The 25,267-nt window shown below is 40.9% G+C and overlaps 1 long non-coding RNA gene and 1 pseudogene across 1 annotated transcript; one reads left to right on the top strand and one right to left on the bottom strand.

Annotated features, from left to right (window-relative positions):
- Positions 1–229: 229 nt before the first annotated feature.
- LOC112858678 (TOM1-like protein 1 pseudogene) lies at positions 230–1,653 on the bottom strand (annotated as a pseudogene).
- Positions 1,654–10,332: 8,679 nt separating this feature from the next.
- Positions 10,333–17,505, top strand: LOC147582024 (uncharacterized). The gene is made up of 3 exons (XR_015250491.1): positions 10,333–11,331; positions 15,015–15,222; positions 16,981–17,505. It is a non-coding gene; the product is annotated as an uncharacterized LOC147582024 (long non-coding RNA).
- Positions 17,506–25,267: the final 7,762 nt, after the last annotated feature.

Below are 25,267 nucleotides of genomic sequence, written 5' to 3'. Positions count from 1 at the left end.
AACCAAGTTCTTTTGAGATAACATACACCTTGTGCTGTGGTCAGGAACCACTGATGTTACTCTGGAACTGTTACTCTTCTGCTAAACCTCATTATTGCAGAGGAGAAGTGTTCCACCATTTTGATTCGTGAGTAGGTCTTGTCTTCTGAGCTTTAGAGCTGCCCAGGGTCTACCTCTTAGAGAATCGGCACCTCTAATGTAGTTAACAGGCCAGTCATCCACTTTCACCTCAGCAGTCACTGTGGCTTTGAGCTCCTTTGTGGTGATAAGCATCAGTGTTTTCATACCTAGCTTCTGTAGTGACAGCAGGAGCCAAGGGGTCAGACTCCATTACCTCGTAGTAATTGGGTGGCTGGAGATCATTCTTCGTCATCGCTGAGTGATTGCTGGGCTAGGATGACAGTCTCCAGCTTGATAGTGTTGCTGGAATGGTCTGTAGACTAACCCAACTATAGTAACACTGCATTTGAATGTTTCAGAAAACTCTCATATGTAAGACTTGAGGGGAGATTTTGGCTGGTCCTTTGGGTAAACAGGGATGTATCTGTATTTGCCAAGGCTAGCAAATCTACTTGTGGATGAAGAGTAGGTTTCAACTTGTTACAACAGGATTTGGAGAGCTGAAGTGTAAGTCTGAAAGCTGAGCGTTCGTGTCCCAGAGTGGCTGAGCTCTCCCAGAGTGGCCCCACGCATTGGAGGTCTGGGACTCAGGACAAGGAGATCGCAGGACGAGGCTTAAGTTTCCCTGGTGGTATTGGCATCTTTCCTCTGGTTCTTATTTTGCTCCAAAATTCTTCGTTGTTTTTGAGTAAATCTCTCATATCCAAAGATAGCATTATTTAAATCCTCATTCACTTGAATTAGCTCAACAGTTACATTTTCATTCTCCACTACCACAAGCACATCCATGATCCCATCCTGTGTCTCCTGACCCATCTTTTATATAAAGTTTCTGCAGTAGCTCTATGTCTTCAAGATTTTCAGACCCAGGAACACGGTGAGTCTGCATCAGTATGGTGGACAGCACCCTCACATTCATTTTCACCATATCTAATTCACTGTGCAATTGTCCAATCTGTTGTGGGACCAGTGTAATAGTAGAGCTCTTGAGAACAATTATAGAAAGAAGAGCTGGTTCAGTAGAATTCAATGAGATCTGAGCAGTCTCTTGTCTTAGTGTTTCATCCTTGCATCTGAGGGAGGAAACTGAACACCTTTCTTAAGAAGGTCAAGCTACCCTTCTTTCACTTCGCTTACATCCACACCTCCTGGGAGATGCTGTGACCAAATCTTAATGAAATTTAAGAGTCTACTCTGAATGTCTAATGGCAAGATATACCTGGGATTCAGCAGCTTAACTAGATTATCATTAATGAATTCCTTCTTCACAATCAGAGATTGAAAACTGGGACCACAGTTCTGTGTGCACAGATCAGTAAGTGACAAGGTCAGTTGGATTTCTTAATGATTGTAGTTTTGGGAAATCCTTTACTTCAGAGCTTTTATTGCATCTTTTTTTGCCCATGATGGGCAATGTTAATTATGACACACGTGCATGAACTGGCCCCAGTCTTCTGTCTGAATGCTAGCATATGTAGCCTTTTTGTATTTTGGGGTGTTTTGTCCATCACTTGTAGGATACAGATATGACATTGTTTCAGAGGCAGGATTCTGTTCATCTCATAGTAGGCATCAGTCAACATACATGGTCTTCCTAGAAGACCACTTAGGGATCAAGCCACAGAAGCCATTCTTGGTGGAAAGAGTGGTTGGGAAGAAATGGAGAGTCAGAATCTTGTAGCACAGGACACTACTCCCACATGATGCTCATGTGTGACCAGTTCCAAATGCTTCAGATTATTGGTGTTCCAGTTTAACTTCCAGACTTGAACTTTTCAGAGTGTGCACTGCTATTAGTTCTTTCACAGAAAGACCAGGTTCCTCTTGCTGTACCTTGAGGTGGTCGCTGGTTAGGAAGTCTTTCTCCATTGGTAACAGTCCTACAAGGCCCGCACATGTAAGTTCCACTGCCCCCCGAGCTGTGAGATCTAGGCAGCTGCAAAAATCGGGGTGCCTGAGGCTGGTGTGAGCTCCTCTCTGTTGATGCTGGTGAGCAGGGCAAGGCGGAAAGAAAGTAGGAAGATGGCACTGCCAGCAGCCATACCTGGGGGGTATTTCAGCAGACCCCCTGCTGTATGTTAAATTAGATACCTGTCCCTCAGGCCACTGCTTTCAGACAAGCAGATACACCTCCTTTCACAGAAAGTCTGGGCACTTTTTTTTTATTATTATTTTTAATTTTAGTTTTTTAAAATTTACATCCAAATTAGTTAGCATATAGTGCAACAATGGTTTCAGGAGTAGATTCCTTAGGGCCCCTTACCCACTTAGCTCATCCCCCTTCCCACCCCCACCCCCCAGTTTGTTCTCCATATTTATGAGTCTCTGATGTTTTGTCCCCCTCCCTGTTTTTATATTATTTTTGTTTCCCTTCCCTTATGTTCATCTGTTTTGCCTCTTAAAGTCCTCATATGAGTGAAGTCATATGATACTTGTCTTTCTCTCACTGACTAATTTCACTTAGCATAATACCCTCCAGTTCCATCCACATAGTTGCAAATGGCAAGGTTTCATTCTTTTTGATTGCCGAGTAATACTCCATTGTATATATACACCACATATTCTTTATCCATTCATCCATCAATGGGCATTTGGGCTCTTTCCATACTTTGTCTGTTGTCAGTAGTGCTGATACAAACATTGGGGTGCATGTGTCCCTTCGAAACAGCACACCTGTATCAGTTGGATAAATACCTAGTAATGCAATTGCTGGGTTGTAGGGTAGTTCTATTTTTAGCTTTTTGAGGAACCTCCATACTGTTTTCCAGAGTGGCCGCACCAGCTTACATTGCCACCAACAATGCAAAAGAGATCCTCTTTCTCCACATCCTCGCCAACATCTGTTGTTGCCTGAGTTGTTAATGTTAGCCATTCTGATAGGTGTAAGGTGGTATCTCATTGTGGTTTTGATTTGTATTTCCCTGATGATGAATGATGTTGAGCATTTTTTCATGTGTCGGTTGGCCATCTGGATGTCTTCCTTGGAGAAGTGTCTATTCATGTCTTTTGCCCATTTCTTCACTGGATTATTTGTTTTTTGAGTGTTGAGTTTGAGAAGTTCTTTATAGATTTTGGATACTAACCCTTTATCTGATATGTCATTTGCAAATATCTTCTATTACATCATGTGCCTTTTAGTTTTGTTGACTGCTTCCTTTGCTGTGCAGAAGCTTTTTATTTTGATGAGGTGCTAATAGTTCATTTTCACTTTTGTTTCCCTTGCCTCTGGAGACCTGTTGAGTAAGAAGTTGCTGCAGCCAAGATCAAAGAGGTTTTTGCCTGCTTTCTCCTCAAGGATTTTGATGGCTTCCTGTCTTACATTGAGGTCTTTCATCCATTTTGAGTTTATTTTTGTGTATGGTGTAAGAAAGTGGTCCAGGTTCATTCTTCTGCATGTCACTGTCCAGTTTTCCCAGCAGCACTTGCTGAAGAGACTATCTTTATTCCTTTGGGTATTCTTTCCTGCTTTGTCAAAGATTAGTTGGCCATATGTTTGTGGGTCCATTGTTGGGTTCTCTATTCTGTTCCATTGATCTGAGTGTTTGTTTTTGTGCCAGTACCATACTGTCTTGATGATTACAGCTTTGTAGTATAGCTTGAAGTCTGGGATTGTGATGCCTCCTGCTTTGGATTTCTTTTTCAAGATTGCTTTGGCTATTCGGGGTCTTTTCTGGTTCCATACAAATTTTAGGATTATGTGTTCTAGCTCTGTGAAGAATGCTGGTGTTATTTTGACAGGGATTGCATCGAATGTGTAGATTGCTTTGGGTAGTATCGACATTTTAACAATATTTGTTTTTCCTATCCAGGAGCATGGAATCTTTTTCCATTTTTTTGTGTGTCTTCTTCAATTTCTTTCATAAGCTTTCTAGAGTTTTCAGTGTATAGATTTTTCACTTCTTTGGTTAGATTTATTCCTAGGTATTATATGGTTTTTGGTGCAATTGTACCTGGGATCAATTCCTTGATTTCTCTTTCTGTTGCTTCATTGTTGGTGAATAGGAAAGCAACCGATTTCTGTGTGTTGATTTTATATCCTGCGACTTTACTGAATTCATGGATAAGTTCTAGCAGTTTTTTGGTGGAATCTTTAGGGTTTTCCATATAGAGTACCATGTCATCTGCAAAGAGTGAAAGTTTGACCTCCTCCTGGCCAATTTGGATGCCTTTTATTTCTTTGTGTTGTCTGGTTGCAGAGGCTAAAACTTCCAATACTATGTTGAATAACAGTGGCGAGAGTGGACATCCCTGTCTTGTTCCTCAAGCTCTCAGTTTTCCCCCATTGAGGATGATATTAGTGTTGGGTCATTCATATATGGCTTTTATGATCTCAAGGTATGATCCTTCTATCCCTACTTTCTTGAGGGTTTTTATCCAGAAAGGATGCTGTATTTTGTCAAATGCTTTATCTGCATCTATTGAGAGGATCATGTGGTTCTTGCTTGTCCTTTCTTTTATTGATGTGATGAATCACATTGATTGTTGTGTGGATATTGAACCATCCCTGCATCCCAGGTATAAATCCCACTTGGTCGTGGTGAATAATTTTCTTAATGTATTGTTGGATCCAGTTGGCTAATATCTTGTGGAAGCATTTTGCATCCATGTTCATCAGGGAAACTGGTCTATAGTTCTCCTTTTTAGTGGGCTCTCTGTCTGGTTTTGGAATCAAGGTAATGCTGGCTTCATAGAATGAGTTTGGAAGTTTTCCTTCCATTTCTATTTTTTGGAACAGCTTCAAGAGAATAGGTGTTAACTCTTCCTTAAATGTTTGGTAGAATTCCCCTGGAAAGCCATCTGGCCCTAGACTCTTGTTTTTTGGAAGATTTTGATTACTAATTCGATTTCCTTACTGGTTATGGGTCTGTTCAAATTTTCTATTTCTTCCTGTTTCAGTTTTGGTAGTGTATGTTTCTAGGAATTTGTCCATTTCTTTCAGATTACCAATTTTAGTGGCATATAATTGCTCATAATATTCTCTTATTATTGTTTTTATTTCTGCTGTGTTGGTTGTGATCTCTCCTCTTTCATTCTTGATTTTACTTATTTGGGTCCTTTCCTATTTCTTCTTGATCAAACTGGCTAGTGGTTTATCAATTTTGTTAATTCTTTCAAAGAACCAGCTTCTGGTTTCATTGATCTGTTTTACTGTGGTTTTTTTGGTTTTGATAGCATTGGTTTCTGCTCTAATCTTTATTATTTCTTGTCTTCTGCTGGTTTGGGGTTTTATTTGTTCTTTTTCCAGCTCTTTAAGGCATAAGATTAGATTGTGTATCTGAGATCTTTCCTCCTTCTTTAGGAAGGCCTGGATTGCTATATACTTTCCTCTTATGACCACTTTTGCTGCATCCCAGAGGTTTTGGGTTGTGGTTATCATTTTCATTGGCTTCCATATACTTTTTAATTTCCTCTTTAACTTCTGGTTAGCCCATTCATTCTTTAGTAGGATGTTCTTCAGTCTCCAAGTATTTGTTACCTTTCCAAATTTTTCTTGTGATTGATTTTGAGTTTCATAGTGTTGTGGTCTGAAAATATGCATGGTATGATCTTGATCTTTTTGTACTTGCTGAGGGCTAATTTGTGTCCCAGTATATGGTCTGTTCTGGAGAACGTTTCATGTGCACTGGAGAAGAATGTATATTTTGCTGCTTTAGGATGAAATGTTCTGAATATATCTGTTAAGTCCATCTGGTCCAGTGTGTCATTCAAAGCCATTGTTTCCTTGTTGATTGTTTGATTTGATGATCTGTCCATTGCTGTGAGTGGGGTGTTGAAGTTTCCTACTATTATGGTACTGCTATCAATAAGTTTCTTTATGTTTGTGATTAATTGACTTATATATTTGGGTGCTCCAACATTTGGCACATAAATGTTTACTTCTTGGTGGATAAACACCTTAAATGATATAATGCCCTTCTGCATCTCTTGATACAGTCTTTATTTTGAAGTCTAGACTGTCTGATATAAGTATGGCTACTCCAGCTTTCTTTTGTTGACCATTAGCATGATAGATGGTTCTCCATCCCCTTACTTTCAATCTGAAGGTGTCTTTAGGTCTAAAGTGGGTCTCTTGTAAACATCATATAGATGGATCTTGTTTTCTTATCCATTCTGTTACCCTATGTCTTTTGATTGGAGCATTGAGTCCATTGACATTTAGAGTGAGTACTGAAAGTTATGAATATTGCCATTATGTTGCTTGTAGAGTTGGAGTTTCTGGTGATGTTCTCTGGTCCTTTCTAACCTTTGTTGCTTTTGGCTATGTATGTATGTATGTATGTATGTATGTATGTATGTATTTATATTTTCATCTCTTCTCCCCTCAGAGGGTCCCCCTTAAAATTTTTTGCTGGTTTAGTGGTCACAGATTCCTTTAATTTTTGTTTTTCTGGGAAACTTTTTATCTCTCTTCTTTTGAATGACAGCCTTGCTGGCTAAAGAATTCTTGGCTGCATATTTTTCTGATTCAGCACATTGAATATATCCTGCCACTCCTTTCTGGCCTGCCAAGTTTCTGTGGATAGGTCTGCTGCAAACCTGATCTGTCTTCCCTTGGACTTTTTTCCCCTTGCTGCTTTCATGATTCTCTCCTCGCCTGAGTATTTTGTGAATTTGACTGTGATATGCCTTGTTGATGGTCGGTTTTTGTATTATCTAATGGGAGTCCTCTGTGCTTCCTGGTTTTTGATGTCTGTGTCTTTCCCCAGGTTAGGAAAGTTTTCCTCTATGATTTGCTCACATAACCCTTCTACCCTTATTTCTCTCTCTTCCTCTTCTGGGACCCCTATGATTCTAATGTTGTTCCTTTTAATCAGTCACTGATTTCTCTAATTCTTAAATTGTGCTCTTTTGCCTTAATCTCTCTCTTTTTTTCTGCTTCATTATTCTCCCTAAGTTTGTCCTCTGTGTTGCTGATTCTCTGTTCTGCCTCATCCATCCTTGCTGCTGCGGCATCCATTCGTGATTGCAGCTCAGTTATAGCATTTTTTATTTCATCCTGACTAGTTTTTACTTTTTTTTATCTCTGCAGAAAGGGATTCTAATCTGTTTTCAACTCCAGCTAGTATTCTTATTATCGTGATTCTAAATTCTGGTTCAGACATCTTGCTTGTATCTGTGTTGGTTAAGTCCCTGACTGTTGTTTCTTCCTGCTCTTTCTTTTGGGGTGAATTCCTTCATTTCATCATTTTGAAGGAAGAAAAGGAATTAATGAGGTAGAAAAAATTAAAATTAAAAAATATTAAAATTAAAACATTAAACACACACACACACAAAATCGAATAAATGATGCTAGATCCTAGGTGTGTTTTGGTCTGGGTGTTGAAAGTGGCTTGAAAGGGGCACCTGGGTGGCTCAGTGGGTTGAGCGTCTGACTTTGGCTCAGGTCATGATCTCATGGTCCGTGGGTTCGAGCCCCGCGTGGGGCTCTGTGCTGACAGCTCAGAGCCTGGAGCCTGTTTCGGATTCTGTGTCTCCCTCTCTCTCTGACCCTCCCCTGTTCATGCTCTGTCTCTCTCTGTCTCAAAAAATAAATAAACATTAAAAAAAATTAAAAAAAAAAAAGTGGCTTGATAGATTAGAGAAAAAAGGGAAAAAAAAGAAAAAAAAGGAAATAGTTTGAAAATTTGAAAAAAATGAATGCACTGAAGTAGACTAAATTGAAATGATGGAAGTAAAATAGAATTTGAAAAAATATACACAAAAATAAAGAATATAGTAGAAAAAAATGAAAGAAAAATATTTTTAAATTTTTTTTTTTCAACGTTTATTTTTGGGACAGAGAGAGACAGAGCATGAATGGGGGAGGGGCAGAGAGAGGGAGACACAGAATCGGAAACAGGCTCCAGGCTCTGAGCCATCAGCCCAGAGCCCGACGCGGGGCTCGAACTCACGGACCGCGAGATCGTGACCTGGCTGAAGTCGGACGCTTAACCGACTGCGCCACCCAGGCGCCCCAAGAAAAATATTTTTAATAAAAATTAAAAAGAAAAAAGAATTTTTTCTCTTTATTCAAGAAAAAGAAAAGAAATGAAAAAGAGAAAAATGAAAAAAAAGGAAATTGTTTGAAAATTTGAAAAGTTAATACACTGAAGTAGACTAAAATAAAATGATGGGAGTAAAATGGAATTTGAAAAATTTACACGAAAATAAAAAATACAGTAAAAAAATTAAAAATATTTTTAATAAAAATTGAAAATAAAAATGAATTTTTTCTCTTTTTTTTGCTGAATTCTGTGGTTCAGGTTGTGCAGATAGTTTTGTTAATCATCAGATCAGTTTTATAGGTGTGCAGGATGGTTTAGTGTTGGTCTGGCTGTATTTCATTGATGCAAGACACACAAACAACTTCCATGCTGTTCCACCATCTTGGCTCCCTCCAAGTCTGGGCACTTTTTAATCTGGACCCTGGTGAGGGTGAGTCCTTTAGAAATGTTTCTCAGTTTGTACTAAAGCCTTGTGGATCTCTGGACACGAGCCCTGTTGACTTTGAAAACACAATGTTTTGGAGGCTCATCCTTCAGATGCAGGTCTTAAGATTTGGTGTTCCCATGGGGTGCATGCGTGGCTCAGTCAGTTGAGCGTTCAAGTTCAGCTCAGGTCATGATCTCACAGTTCATGAATTCAAGCCCTGCATCGGGCTCTGTGCTGGCTTTAGATTCTGTGTCTCCCTCTCTCTCTGCCCCTTCCCTGCTTGTGCTCTGTCTGGCTCTCTCTCAAAAATAAAATAAAAAAAAAGATTTGGGGTTCCCAATATTGGTTTCATACCTTTTGCTCCTCAGAGAGAAGCTCAGTATTTTGAGTTCCCTCACCATTGTGAGTTGCCACCCCAGGGTGTGGTTTATGGTGAGACTGTCTTCTCCTCCCTGCTTGGATGTGGGTTTCTTCTCATTTGCTGGATATGTAGGAGTCTCTCAGCTAGTTTTGGCTTTGTTTGTTTGTTTTTTTTTTCCAGAGGAAATTGTGCCACATGTAGTTGTAGATTCGGTGTGTCCACGGGAGGAGAAGAATTCAGGATTTTTCTTTGTGGCCATCATGAACCACAGCATCTTTAGTGAATTGTCCTTCGTGGCCATCATGAACCACAACATCTTTAGTGTATAGACATGTTTGAACCCATAAGGGTCAGACTGTTGAGCAGTTGTTGATGCCAGCCATCAAATCAGGATTTAAATAGCTTTGGTGATGGGGCGCCTGGGTGTCTCAGTTGGTTGAGCGACCAACTTTGGTTCAGGTCATGATCTCAAGGTTTGTGAGTTTGAGCCCCACGTCAGGCTCACTGTTGTCAGCATAGAGCCTGCTTGGGGTCCTGTTTCCCCCAGCAGCCTCTCTCTGCCCCTCCCCCACTCACACTCTCTCTCTCAAAAATAAATAAACATTCTTAAAAAATAGCTTTGGGAGGGGCGCCTGGGTGGCGCAGTCGGTTAAGCGCCCGACTTCAGCCAGGTCACGATCTTGCGGTCCGTGAGTTCGAGCCCCGCGTCGGGCTCTGGGCTGATGGCTCAGAGCCTGGAGCCTGTTTCCGATTCTGTGTCTCCCTCTCTCTCTCTGCCCCTCCCCTGTTCATGCTCTGTCTCTCTCTGTCCCAAAAATAAATAAACGTTGAAAAAAAAAAATTAAAAAAAAAAATAGCTTTGGGGGCACCTGGGTGGCTTGGTTGGTTAAACTAAATTCAGCTCAAGTCACGATCTCACAGTTCTGTGAGTTTGAGCCCAGCATCGGGCTCTGCACAGACAGTGTGGAGCCTACTTGGGATTGTCTCTCTCCCTCTCTGTGTCTCAAAATAAATAAGTAAAGTTAAAAAATATAGCTTTGGCAAAACATCTTCCATGGAACCTATTTCAGCTTAAGGTGGTTAATCAGAAATTTTATATTATAAGGGCTTACCCTTCTTTGGAGGATGTGATGCATTGCCCAGACCCCTGCTTAAGGATTAAAGGGCTCAGTCCCCTAGCTACTGAGAAGGTTGTTGGCTAATATCTGTCTTTGGGAATTGCCACCTGGTGGAGCCCAAGGTTACACCCCCCGCTGGGGAGAACTCGGAAGGGCCATTCTTGGTCCAGACTTCCCTCTGGGGTTGGCTGAGACTTGTTGTACCTGCTCCATAGCCCAGCTTCCCCCTCTGCCCTATCCTGCTCTGTTCCCTTTCTCCCATGGGCATTGAACCAAGGGCACTCCCAAATACACCTCTGTACCCAAATCAGCATCTCAGAGTCTGCTTCCTGGGGAACACAGCCTGCGAAACCAGGTCTCAGTAGGAGGTGAAAAAAAAATAGTTCTCAGATCCTTATTGTGTGAGAAAAGACTCACTTTTGAGATTTTCTGCCTTTGATCATTAAAAAGGAAAGAGAAAAAAATGACCCTTTTGGAAATTTGCTCAGTCTTTCTGCAGAACCAGACACTCTGCTCTATATTGTTTCCCTTTATTTACTAACTTTCACCCTGATTTTAATTTATCTCAAAATAAGAAAAGCCAAACCTTCTTGAGCCCATTTTTGCAAGTGTAATTTGTTGCAGAACAGAAAATGACAGGAGGACCTTGAAGGACAAGGCATTTGTTGGAACAAGAAATGCAGAACATTATAGCAGAATGGAGTACTTTTGGTAATGATGCATGGGGTTGAAATGATGTGAAAGGGAGGTCATTTAACCATGTAAATTGAATGAAGGAGCATTCCATGAGAATGACCCCAGGCTCCAGTTTTCAGAACAAGAAGGTGGTAGGTCTCAGAATGAGGTCACCCTAGCACACGTGGCACTGAGTCCATCCGTCCACTTGGGTTTGGCAACCTGGTTTAATTCTCTGCTGGAGCATGGATTAGTTTTCATCTCAACAGTCCTTCTGCTTCTCGGAGGGTAAAAAATAGGCCCATTTTATAATATACTGCAAGGTATCTCAGGGTAAGAGCTATCTTAGGGAAGGAGGATTTTCACAAACAAATTGGCGACTCAATTGGAACTGGAGTTGCTGTTGAAGGTCTCAGGAACAGGTTAAAACAGTTGTATTTGCTGGAGAAAAGGAAGAGGAGGAAGGGCTGTTAACCGTTGTCATTGTTTTTTCTCTAATATTTCCTACCAAGCAACTGCTTTGGGATAATAACAAAATGATTTCACTATGGAAAAAAAATGCAGAGAAAAGGAACTGGAGCTGTTTGATTGGCTAATAATGAACATAAAGGACTTCATGCTTGTTGAATGGCAGATTGAAATCCAGTGAGTATTCATGCAGATCTTATGGGGGTGGTATTGGATGGGACCACAAATTAGTGCTGGCATTAATGAGATGGAGGCTGTAAAATACAGAGAGTTCCAATAACCAGGATCTCTGATAAGGCCCGATTGAAAGCACCCAGACCTTTTAGACAAGTTCTGTGCGAGAGCAGAGCAATAAACAACAAAGACATTCAGAATGGGGGAAAACTGGGGATTATATAATGGACTGAAGTGGTGTTAGAACGCTTGGTTGAAATGACACAGCGCAGCTGAGTGACAAACATAGCCTTGCCTAGAATAATGATTTTTAGAAACAGACATTGTTTAGATGCTACTCAAATGATCAGAGAGAAAAATTCTGCCTTTTTATTGTAGGGAAGTTGGTCTAAATGAGGAACTGCCCTGTGACAATACCACTACTGCTGCACCTTATATGTGATGGACATTGTGGTTTGTGGTTCATGGCACTGTTAACACTTGTTATCCGGTCCCGTCCTCACAGTGTTTGCACACTGATAGTTGAATGCATGTCTGTGCACCCAGTTAGCTTTGGAATGCCATGACAGGAACCGGATCATATTCATTCTATGAGGCTTCTCCTCTTTCCATTTAATTGTTTGTGAATTCTCCGAAGTAATTTGTTTCAAAGAACACTGCCTCGTAGAAAATCTCCCTTTCCCAGCATTCTGGGATTATCTGGCATATAGAACAAATGCTGATGTGGCAAAGTTATATTACATAATGGCATTAAGTTGATAAATGAATGGAAGACACCATGGAACATTAACATGGGTGGCTTGCGTTTGCATGGGTGGAATTCTCGGATAACTTCAGTCTGCAAAACTCATCTACAGCTGCTGTAGGTATATTCTCTTTCCCAAGCAGGCTAATAAGGTTTTGCTGAGCATGTGTGCTCTTTATAGAACCTTCTGGCTTTCTAGAACTCCATCAGTAACTTTTTAGGAATTTGTCTCCATTTTGTCTCAGGTAAACCAGCTGGTGCCTCTCCTGCTGGTGCCACTCATGCTTATTTGTTGTTCAATCTCCAGTCTTCTATTTCCTGTCCCTCTCGGGAAGCCCTAGGTCCTAAAATAGCTATGGACTGTCTTTTGTTCAAGGCACACACAATGTTGCTGTGCTGCTATAGGGGACACAATTGGTGGGAGAACTTATGTCGTTTCCCCGATGGCCACCATCTTGGTTTTGTTCTTCCACATCCTCATTTTCCATATTACCTGAGTTATTTCAGTGCCTTAAGGTCTTTTAAGGGCCTCATTGTGTATGCTGGCTTTTAACCTGCTTTTTTGTAGTCTCTCCTTTCTATTGAGGTTTGATATGTGTTCAGCATAGAGACTGACATACAGTGTATGTTTATTTAGTAATGTTTAATTGAACTACCCTGTGTGAGAGAGGCCCTTTTGTATTCATTGTATATATAAGAACAGTTAAACCAAAGAAGTTATATCTACAATCTTAGATAAAAATTTACAGCTGCGAACCCCCTTGGAAATCAATTAAGCTTTTCCATCTCATCCCCATTGTTTGTATTGATAAGAAAATTAAATTAGAAGGAAATTGACTTTCCCAGTATCTAGTAGTTAGTGGGTGGTTTAATAAAGGCTAGAATCCTGGGATGTGGTCAATGTCTGTGTCCCCATATATCTTCTCAAGGTTAAAGACAGTAGACACAGAGATACTCCTGTGTGCATCATATTGATCTTTAAAAAAAATTTTTTTTAGTTTATTTTGAGAGAGATTGAGAGCAAGCATGAGTTGAGAAGGGGGGGAGGAGAGAGAGAGAGACAGAGAGAGAGAGAGAGAGAGAGAATCCCAAGCAGGCTCCGTGGTATCAGCACTGACACAGAGCTCGATCTCACAAACCACAATATCATGACCTGAGCTGAAACCAAGAGTTGGACACTCAACTGACTGAGCTACCCAGGCGCCCCATCATATTGATCTTAATTTCAACATGTTTATGCCAGGCCTGGCATGCCAGTGGCTTTTTATTTATTCCTTGATGATTTCATGTCTTTCCATACCAAGAATTTAAGAAATGCCAGGGAGAGAGAGCCTGGAAGTCTTCCTGAACTGGCTGGTATGGAGTCATAGAATATAAAGGTCAAAAGAGGTTGTACAGGTTCCCTAGGTCAGTCATGCTCTAAAATTTTAGTCTCCATCTATACCGTTCTGCCAAGTGGTCAGCTAGACTCTGTCAGAACGCTCCTGGTCTCTCTCTGGAAAGAGCTGACTCTTGGGGTTTGACTGAAAGCCATCTCCCTGGAGCCTTCACTTGAGGACCAAGTCTACCCCTTTGAGGATGCTCAGAACAACTGAATTTATGGCCTCCATATCAGTTCTTCCAATTTGGTTCTCTTTCTACATTAACGTGATGTTTCTCTTTCTACATTAACGTTTTTTTTTCTACCAGTGTCTCCCAACCTTTTGAAATCTAAGGCAGATACTGAAGATGATATTTGCAGAGTACCCTAGGGTGAACCTGAGAGGAATTAGGAATGTCTGTCTGGGGATTGGTGAAAAATTCATTACATTTTTTTCTTTATAATATATAATTATGAGAGGAAAATAAAATATAAAATACTAGGGAACATATTAAATATTGAAACTGTAGAAAGCTTCCAAATAAAATCTTTTCAAAGGTTTGAAAATGAAAGCTTAGTTTGATTCCATGAACATAACCTTTAGTATCAGGTTTTGTGTTTGAAATGGCTACTTATAATTCCTGATCAAGACTTGTTAATGATGAATTCTTCAAATTCTCGATAGTTGTGATGGACAAGAAGCTGTGATTAAAAATTTAATACCATTTTTTCAGCCTGTAAAAGACATACAGCAGTTGAAATTATAATTATAGGCTCTAATAGCTCTTTCTTCACTTTCATTGACAAATATAATGTTGAAATTTCTAATGTTGGTGAGAAAGGACTACTAATCCAATTGAATGTTTTCATGTTAAGTATTTCAAAATATGCTGAAGCTCTGTTTTGCAGAATGCATGTGCATTGTTAGAGCAGACGCTCAGCAGTACGGATATCTCCTGGAGGAGTATATCAGCTATGCGCAGAGGGAAGTGGTTGTTCTATGTGAAGAAAGAGGCTCTGGACAGCACAGTGGTCACACCCGCTGGAGCACTCCTTCTACTCCCCATCTCCACCTGGCGTCCTTAGGGTAACTGTGCCCTCTGGGCACCTGGAATAGGGACTGACTACTTCAGCAGCAGCTTCTCCACCCCACTTTCAGGATGGGGAGATGTGCTCTGCCTCTGGCTGCCAAGGTAGAGGTAGAGGTGATAGATCTTGTTTAAGCTCAGTATATCCAGGCCGAGTAGCAGGTGCCAATGTCACTTTTCATGCCTTCCTCCTGGGGGACCGTGAAAGGCATCCACAGATCCCACAATGCTTGGACAGTTCTTGCACAGAACCTACCAGAGCTTCCTGGGCCAGAGCTGGCTGGCATGGGTCTTCAGCTGTCCAGGTCCTGCTCAAGAGCTGAGCGATCCAGCTCCGGGCACAGCTTTAGAGAATTCAGAGCACAGCACAATGCCAAGGCACATGGACTCGGAAGATCTTTCGGTCATTGCTTCCGTGATGTGCATTCAAGTTCTTTCATCATGATGATCTTTCTCTGAGGTCATGTCTGATTGATTTCTATCCTTTTCACAGCATGATGACCAGACCTGAACCCCAGATGCAATCTAATCAGCAAAGAAGACCCCCCCAAGGATTTTCGCCTCTTGAGACATAGATACAGTGCTTCTGTGTCACATCCCTGGTATCTACGTCATGCTGTCTTGTATTACGTTTCTTGGATATTTTAACCTTTAAATGGCTAAACTTGTCTGCAAAAAAAGCCTGCTCCCTGGCCACAAAGGTAATTTTTGTGTGAGTCAAAGGCAAAACCTTGTTTGAGTATAGGGAGACTAGCTGCCTCTAAGGTGACAAAACTCTGCCACATAAATGGTGGCATGTCTGCTTGCTTTGGTAAAGGACAGTGAGTGCAAATGCTAGTTAAATGAGAAGGCATGTTACTCCTATAGGCAATGGTGGTCATTTTAAGTATTTGAGAAGGCAAGTAGCCTAATCTAGTTGTACCCTTTGCGTTAGGTTAGGATTTTTCTTTTTGTAATTTCTCTTCCTCTTTTTATTATTTATTTTTTAAAAAATGTTTATTTTGAGAGAGAGACGGAGTGCGAGCAGGGGAAGGGCAGAGAGAGAGGGAGACACAGAATCCGAAGCAGGCTCCAGGCTCTGAGATGTCAGCACAGAGCCAGATGTGGGGCTCAAACCCACAAACAATGAGATCGTGACCTAAGCCGAGGCCGGACGCTCAACCAAATGAGCCATCCAGGTGCTCCCTCTTCCTCTTTTTAAATAAGCCAATTATATTGAAATACATATAAAGAAAAGTACATCAATCATAAATGTACACCTGAATGAATTATTATAAAATAAACACTCAAGTCAAGAAATAGAACATTACCAAGAACCTAGAAGATTTCTTACTTCCACTTACCAACCACTTCCCCTCCTTCTTGTCCAGAGGTAACCACTGCCTTTACTTCTAATGTATAAGATTAGTTTTGCCTGTTTTTGGACTTTATAAATGGACTTATGCGGTATATATTCTTTTGTGTTTGGCCAATGTTGTTCAGCATTGTGTCTGTGAGGTTTATCCCCATTGTTGAGTGTATCCATAGTTTGTTCTTTTTCATCATTCTGTAGTATTTCACTGTATGAATATGCCACATTTTATTTATCAGTCTATTATTATTTGGATATTTGGGTTGCTTCTAGTATTTGGCTCTCATGAATAAGGCTACTAAGAGCATTTGTGTATGTGTCAGTGGCCCATATTTATGATTTTAAGGGATGATCATGCTCTGTAGCCACTTGGAACCGATCTGCCCTGCAGGGGAGCCTAGGCATTCTTCTCTCTGGGCACAAAAGCAAGTAGTAGAGATTCCTTCTCAAACCACTGATGAAAGATATCCTTCCTGATACATATCCCAAAGTTGTCCTCTGTGAAATAATAACTTTGAATTTCTGGGTTTTTTTCTTGATGAAGTATGTATGTATCTATGTATTGTAATTTCAGTATAGTTAACATACAGTATTATAATAGTTTCAGGTGTACAGTATAGCAATTCAGCAGCTCCATATATTACTCAGGGCTCATCAAGATGAGTGTACTCTCAATCCCCTCCTCTTTTTTAAGGTACTTTCCTTTCTTTGAATTCCAAGTGTGCAGTCCACATCCATGCAAGAGAAGAAAACAAAAGATTGAGTTGTGAGTGAGTTTCTTAAGGTACAGCCCATGGGACTTCCACAAAGTAAAGGTTGGACTCCACTGGTGACATTGGAGGTGACTTCCCACTCTGAGAGCCTATAAACTAATGAGATATTTTAAAGGAAGCAGTAAGAACCCAGGCAACTTTATTATTTCTAGATCTGTCTCCAAGGCAATTGAAGCACAGCCCTTTCTTACCCTGTAGCATATCGTATCTCAGTTATTTGTTCATGCCCATCTCTCTGTCTTAGTAGGGTCTCCTCAAGGATCCAGATGAAATCTTTTTAGCTTCTGGCACAGTGCTTGCACACAATAGATTCTCTGCTTGAATTCTTTCCTCAGGGTTAGCACTGGAGAGCTGCAGAGAGGAGGCTGGAGATTGGTCCTGAGAACACACGAGAGCTTTTCAGGTACCTCCAGATTTTTCAAATTTGTTCTTCGTGTGGATGATCCACTATTAGCACCAGAGGCACAAAATGGTTTAAAATAATAAAAGATAACGTAGTTAATGCTGATTGAATCTTTCTAGTGACCAGGCACCATTCTATCTGTTTTACATTTGTGGACTCACTTGATCCTAGCATATCATGCCTGTTTTCAGGTGAGGAAGTTAAGGCTCCAACAGGTTAAGTAACTTACCTAAAGTTAACCAAATAGAAGGACAAAAACAGGATGGGAACCCAGGCTGCCTGGCTGCAGACCCCATATGACAACCATTCCTCAATGTTGCGTCTACCAAGAGATGCATAAAGACAAGTACCTATTGATTAGTTTTTGGTGGAGATTATTCTCACCTTAAGGAACAAGACAAGTTCCTATGCTAATAGTTCTCTGGATAAATTAAAACATATTCTAAAGGAAGCCTTGCATGATAGTTGGGTACAGAGTCCCAAACCATGGTGAAGGGGGTGAGAGCATGGGCTCTCAGATGGATTTGAATCCTTACTCTGCCTCTTATTCCTTGTGACTTTGACAATTGACATAACATCTCTGAGCCCCAGTTTCCTTATCTACAAATTAGACATAGTCACTTTCACTTAAAATCTTTTTTTGAAAATGAAAAAATTACATAGAATACTTAGCATTACTAAAACAATAATAAACACTCGATAAATGGTAGTAATATTGGTAGTGTTAGTATTTCTATTAGTGTTATAAGCTATGGCATGACAACAGGTCTTTTCTTTCTAGGGATGTTTCTTTTCTGAAAAACTGTTCATCTCTAGCCCTCTACAACCAGAACCTTTTCTCTCTCAGGCAATCTTAGAAGAAAATAGACTCCATCTTCTTCTCCAATACTCATTGTTGTATTGTGGCAAAGTATACATAATATAAAATTTACCATTTTAACCATTTTTTAATATACAGTTTTCTGGCAGGAAATATATTGTGCAGTCACCACCACCATTCATCTCTAGAAACTTTTGCTTCTTCCCAAACAGAAACTCAGTACCCACTGGATAATAACTCCCCATTCCTCCTTTCCCCAGGCTATTGGCAAACACCATTCTATTTTCTCTGTCTATGAATTTGACTACCCTTGCAGCCTTGTGTGAGTGGAATCATACAATATTTGTCCTTTTGTGACTGGTTTATTTCATTTAGCATAATGTTTTCAGGGTTCATCCATGTTGTAACACATGCCAGCATGTCCTTCCTTTTTAAGGCTGAATAATATTCCATTGTGTGTGTGTGTGTGTGTGTGTGTGTGTGTGTGTGTGTGTGTATATATATACCACAGTTTCTTTATCCATTCATTTGTCAAGTGGTTGCTTTAGCCTTTTGGCTATTGTCAATAATGCTACTAAGTGTATGAGTATACAAATACCTGTTTGAGTCCCTGCATTCAATTATTTTTGGCATATACTTAAAAGTGGAATTGTTGAATCATATGTTAATTCCATATTTAATTTTTTGAAGACAAAATTTTTTTGCCACAGTGGTTGTACCATTTTATATACCCATCAGTAATGGCTTGGGTCCCAGTTTCTCCACATCCTCACCAATACTTCTTAGTTTCTGTATTTTGTTTTTGTTTTTGTTTCTTAATAACAGCCATCCTAATGGGTGTGAAGTGGTATCTCATTGTCGTTTTGATTTGAATTTCCCTAATGATTGGTGATGTTGATCATGTTTTCATGTGCTTATTGGCCATTTTTTTTCCCAATACCCATTGTTATTCTTTTTTTTTTTTTTTAATGTTTATTTATTTCTGAGACAGAGAGAGACAGAGCATGAGTAAGGAAGGGGCAGAAAGAGAGGGAGACACAGAATCAGAAGCAGGCTCCAGGCTCTGAGCTGTCAGCACAGAGCCCGATGCAGGGCTCGAACTCACAGACCGCAAGATCATGACCTGGGCTGAAGTCGGACGCTTAACCGACTGAGCCACCCAGGCGCCCCAACCCATTGTTATTCTTAACGAAAAGCACACACACCCACTCAACTCTGACAGTCCATGAATTCATGCCAGGCAAGTCGCCATACAATACAGTAGGTGGTTGTTTCATGTTTTCATACTTCAGTGTCCTCCTACTGAGCACATTGCTGGGCCATTGTAGGCTGACTTACTTGCAATAGATGGCTGACTCAAATGCTAGGCATTGATCTTTTCTGCCATCAGTTTCAGAGGGTGCTTTTTCATCCATCTTTTGCCTTATTCCAATGGGCAAGAAAGTTTTCAGTAGGTATTAGGTCAGTGTGCAGGTAAACCCCATTGAAAGAATAAATGATGCCTCTCATATCCAAATAAATGTAATGAATATATCTGAGCAGCCTTGACAATGTTGACCACTCTGTCCTTTTTGAACCTGTCTTCTCCTGTGGCCATCTTGACAGCATCCTTTCTGGTTCTCAGCCTCTCTAACTACCACTCCTTCTAAGTCTTCCTCCCTTTTCTTTGTTCTCTGCCCGTCATTAAATATTGGTGTTTTCCATTTCTGCTTTTTTTTTTTTTTTTCATCTGTGTGGTCTTCCTTCTTTACCCACCATTTGTACCTCCATTTATATATGGGGAAATTCCCAAACATGTCTCTTGCCTAAAACTCTGAGCTCCAGACTCATTTATTCAACTGTCCATTTCTACACAAAAGTTCCATGAGCACCTCAAACTCTACATATTGAAAATGGAACCCATGGTATTTTCCTGAAATAATATTCTTCCTTGAATCTTCCCTAAATGGATGAAAGACACTGCCATCAACAAGTCACAAAACAGGGAAATCATTCTACATTCCCCTCTCCTTTACCTCCCCACATCCAGTACATCACTGCTGATCCTCCCACCTATAGTCTTTCAACACCTCTCCCCCCTCCCACCCCATCCCCCCCCCCCCACCCGTGGTTTTTCTTGCCCTAGGTCTCTGAATTCAGTAAGATAATGCTTACAATGTGTTGGCTCTGTGCCCTGCACACTGTAGCTTTTCCTACTGGTAGTACTTGCTTCAAACCCTTGTTACCATTTACCTAGGCTATTGCAATTCTCACCTCTTCTTCTGCTTCTGGTCTTGTCTCCATCAAATCCATCCCTTAAATTCTCTCAGTCATTATTAATTTTTTTTCACAGCACACATCTTGTCATCTCACTTCCCTGCTTAAAAATGCTTTAGTGACTCCCTATTGCAATTACATTTGTAAGCTCAGCGTACAAGGTCCTCCAGCATCTGGCTCCTGGGTAAAGTTGGATCCATATTTGGCTGCTTCCTCACAGAGCCCTATGTTCTGCCCAGAGCAAATGCCTATGCTTCCCTGAACATACCACACTGCTGCGCAAGTTTATGACTTTGCACACACTCCTCCCCATGTACAAAACATGTTCTTACCTCCCTTTCCTCAACCCAGTTCATCCCTTAAAACCTCACCAGGTCACTTTTCTTACCTGTTGTCTTCCCTGAGCTCAGGTTTTCCAGGATGGTTGACCACCCTCTCCTTTGTGCTATTGTAACGTATACATTGTCAAGGCAATTCAGGACTCCAATGAATAGGACAGAAACTGCTGACAGCATCTTGGATGGAAGTTTTTCCAGCTTTGAAAATAAAATGAAATGTCGAGGTCTAGTCTCCACTGGAAATCCTGTCATAGTACCATTTTTCCCCCAGCTTACTTTGTAATTATTTCTTTAAAAATGTCTGCCTCCTGACTAATGTAAAACAAGGGGAAAGGCCTGGGTTACAGTCTCCTTTACCTTCACACTGCCTGGCAATGGTGCATCATACCAGGTATTTATTGAGCGCTCTCTGTGTGCCAAGCACTGCTGTAGGGGCTGTAGAGATCGTAAGGAACAGAATTCCTGCCTTCCCCGAGGAAAGTCTGTGCACTGCCCACCATTTTCCTGTCCCCCCCCCCCCAAAGGCTGATGTTATTCACGGAATTTTCTATGATTAGTAATATAAAGGGGGAAAAATCACTCAGAGAGAAAATACGAACTGTCAGATGAGAATGAAATTATAAGTGGTAAGAGGAGAATTAAATTAAGAACAGTAAGCATCATGGATTTATAAAAACAAGTCATGTCAGACAAACTTAATTGCTTTTCCTGATAGAATTACCAAATTAGGGGATGGCGGGGTACAATATCCTGAGAGCAGTTTCCTTCAACGACCAGGTAATGAATATTATTTTTGAAGTTAGCAGAACCCTTTGAAATAGTATCTGTTGAAATTGTTCAAAATGAATTCAAATTGACTTTGATATGAGTCTGGTTCACCGACTTGACAGCAGATTGAAAAGGGGAAAAGCCAAGGCAACTACAAACAAGATGGCCCTAAGCTTAAAGATACTGCCTAGCAGGAGCTTGGGGGGGTCTTTTTATTCAGATGTGTTTATCATGATCATTATCGGGGTCAAAGTATGATTTTGTGGCATTTAAAAGACATTGAGAGAAAATCACAGTACTTGGGGGAAGTCATTGCATGGAACACACAAATGAGATGGTTCTCTATTACCATTATGATGGTATGGCCCTCGGAGTGATAACACTCAGTGTTTTGCATAGTGCTTTAAACCCTTGCTCCTCAAAGTGTGGTCTGTAGACAGCAGGAGCCCGCAGAGCTGTCAGGATCTGGGAGCTTGTTAGAAATGTAGAATCTCCCACCCCAGTGAATCCAAATCTGCATTTTAACAAAAAATCCCCAGGTGATATTCGCGTGCACATTGGTTTGAGAAGCACTGCTGGGCTTGTTTCGTATTGTCCTTTGTGATTTGATTTTTAGACCCTTCTCAGAGGCGCAAGACATTGTGTTGATCTCATAAATGGGACTAAGCCCCAGTCTCAGTAATTCCACTTTTTGCCCTTTTTGCTTTGCTTAAAAGCAAGCATATGGGGGCACTTGGGTGGCTCAGTCAGTTAAGCATCCGACTTCGGTTCAGATCATGATCTTGTGATCCGTGAGTTCAAGCCCTGCATTGGGCTGTCTGCTGTCAGCACAGAGCCTGCTGCAGATCCTCTGTCCCTCTCTCTCTCTCTCTCTCTCTCTCTGCCCCTCCCCTGCTTGCACTCTCTCAAAAATAAAATAAACATTAAAAAAAGCACGCGACCATATGAAGCTGACGGAGTTCTATCCTGGGGGCGGTTATTTTAGTGGGTCACACTGTCTTCTGTAAAGTGGCATTAACTACCTGTGCCTCCTCACAGTGTTTCTATGTGCCACACATGTACACCATCTGTTTCCATCCTTTAACATCATTGAGAAATGTTTGGCTCATTTCACAGGTGTGGACTCTGATGTTTGGAGTGTTAATATAAATGGCGTTGGGGCACCTGGGCGACTCAGTTGGTTAAGTGTCTGACTTCAGCTCAGGCCATGATCTCGCAGTTCCTGAGTTCGAGCCCCACATTGGGTTGGCTGCTGTCTGCACAGAGCCGGACTTGGATCCTCTGCCCACCCCCCCGCCCGTCCCCAGCTTGCGTTCTCCCTCTCTAGTGCATGCTCTCTCTCTCTCAAAAATAAATAACCAATAAATAGAATAAAAATGATATATGTATAATTGGCCTAAATTTATATTTTTAGTAAATGGCAGAGCCAGAGCCAGGATTTAGACCTTGGTCTGTCTGACTCCCAAACCTTGCTATTTCATATCTATGTATGACAGAGACTATGTCATGGCTGTATGTGACAGAGGTTTCAGACGCTGGCACAGAGAGGGGGATTCATCTGAGAACTGTTTATTGAGCATCTATGATATTGTAGGAACCACTGAGAGTATTCATTAAGGAATGAAACAGACCTGGGCCCTGCCTTTGTGAAGTTTATAATCTAGTAGAGATGGAAGTGTGTGTGTGTGTGTGTGTGTGTGTGTTTAAAGTAGGAATAGTATGGGGGATATTGCTTCCAAACTTGTGCTATTTGTTGGGATAATGCAGATATCAAGAATGATGGAAAATTGCTTTAAATATAAGGTTGACTGGATGAATGGTAAACATGGGGGTATGGAAACATTAAAATACGTAACAGACTATTGAGTTATTAATGACAAATTTTAACTAACCATTTTGCTTTTTAAGGATTTCTTCCAACTTTGTAAGGAATCTTGTTGGGCCCTTAGAGAAATCCGTGATTCAGTGAATGCCAGTGAGAACTCTGGAAAGGAAAGGTGATAGAGGAGACTAACATGCCATCTCTTGCATTGCTGACCTTGGCTTAGTGTCTGGGTCCCAATGCCTTTTGGTATTTGAGACTGAACTAAGAGAAGGATGTTTGTCCTCCATGTGAGCCTGGTCTCCAGAAAACTGCCGGATAATAAGCATTATAGAAAATCCAGAACCCAAGAGTCCTTAGTGGGGAGATGGTACATTGACACATGGAGGGCTGAGCATCTTTTTAGAAGCTTTTCTCCTAGTGAACTGTCCTTTATCCCTCAAGTTTCTGATCCTGCCGACGTGGTTAGGAGGGTGATATCTGCCAGATGGTCCTGCACAGCGTTACCTTTTGCTTTAAAGTTCTCATCAAATAGTAATTTAAAAAAAATTTTTTTTAAGGTTTATTCATTTTTCAGAGACAGAGAGAGGCAGAACATGAGGTGGGGAGGGGCAGAGAGAGAGGGAGACACAGAATCTGAAGCAGGCTCCAGGCTCTGAGCTGTCAGCACAGAGGCTGACATGGGGCTTCAACTCACGAACTGTGAGATCATGACCTGAGCTGAAGTCAGGTGCCCAACCAACTGAGCCACCCAGGCACCCATCAAATTGTAACTTTAAAAATGTTTATTTATTTTTGAGAGAGAGAGACAGAGAGAGAGAGACAGAGAGCGAGTGAGTGGGGAAGGGGCAGAGAGGGAGGGAGACACAGAATCTGAAGCAGGCTCCAGGCTCCGAGCTGTCAGCACAGAGCCTGATGTGGGGCTCAAACTCACGAACTGTGAGATCACGACCTGAGCTGAAGTCGGACGCTTAACCAACTGAGCCACCCAGGCGCCCCGGATTGTAATTTTTTTTTTAATATCCATTTCTTTCCACAAGTTCTCAGCTCCATGAGGGTAGAGTATTTGTCTCTTGCAATAAATACATTATCCCCAGGATCTTGCAGAGTGCAAAGCAAATAGTAGGTGATAAATCAATGACTCAATAGTTGTTCTATTAAAATTTGAAAAGCTGGTATTTTTAAAAGTCCTTTTTACTTTAAAAAATGTAGCTCAATAAATATCCTTTATTTTCTTGTGTGTGGCAAAATACACGTAACATAAATTTACCTTCCGACCATTTTAAGCATACAGTTCAGTGGCGTAAAGTACATTCAGATTATTATACAACCATAGTTACTATCCATCCGCAGATGGATGTCAAAATGAAACTCTGTGCCCATTTAACACTAACTCCCTGTTTTCTCCTCCTCCCTTTCCCTGGAATAATTTCTGCCTCTGTGAATGTGACTATTTTAGGTACTTCATACGAGTGGGGCTCATGCAGTATTTGTCCTTTAAAGACTTTTTTACTTTTTTCTTTCTGAGTTATAAAGGGGCGCAAACTCTGTGGTAGTGTTTATTGGAGTGAGTCTTCCCTTCATCTGACTTAAAAAGAAATATGCTTATTCTTGGACTATTCATATTGAAAGAATCAGAGGATAGTAGAAGAGGAAGAGATGTGGACAGACCATCCTCTCTAGGCTTCTTACTGTTAAGCTTCAAGTATAAGTTGCTAGCCTAAAATTCAGGGATGTGGGAATAGGGGATCAAGTATTTCCTCCCTGTCTGTTGACCTATTGAATGTGAGAATCCAAGGCAGTGTAATTAAGATAGCATTTCCCCATCATTACTTATTTTCACATCTGACCCAGACTCCCAACATAATATTGAAGAGAAGATATGAAATAAATATGAAATAAAACAGATACGAAATAAAACAGAACAGACGTAGCAGAGATCCTTGGGTAGTAATTTAATACCTGAATCTGGGGCATGGAGAAGGGACTGGCTCTGGTCTTTTTGATCTAACAAGGCCAAGCAAGTTACATGATGCCTGCCTGTGCTTTGACTGGAATACACTTACCACACAACACACACACACACACACACACACACACACACACACACACACACATCAATGGTTTAGAGATGACAGAGAGGGCTTGCAAAAAGTCACATCTACATATGCAACATCTCTTGACCAGCCAGTGAATTGACAGCAAATAGAAAGTA

This window comes from Puma concolor, chromosome B1 (assembly GCF_028749965.1).
Source record: "Puma concolor isolate L17-30 chromosome B1, mPumCon1.1.hap2, whole genome shotgun sequence".
NCBI lineage: Eukaryota > Metazoa > Chordata > Mammalia > Carnivora > Felidae > Puma > Puma concolor.
This window is presented reverse-complemented; position numbering and strand designations above follow the sequence as displayed.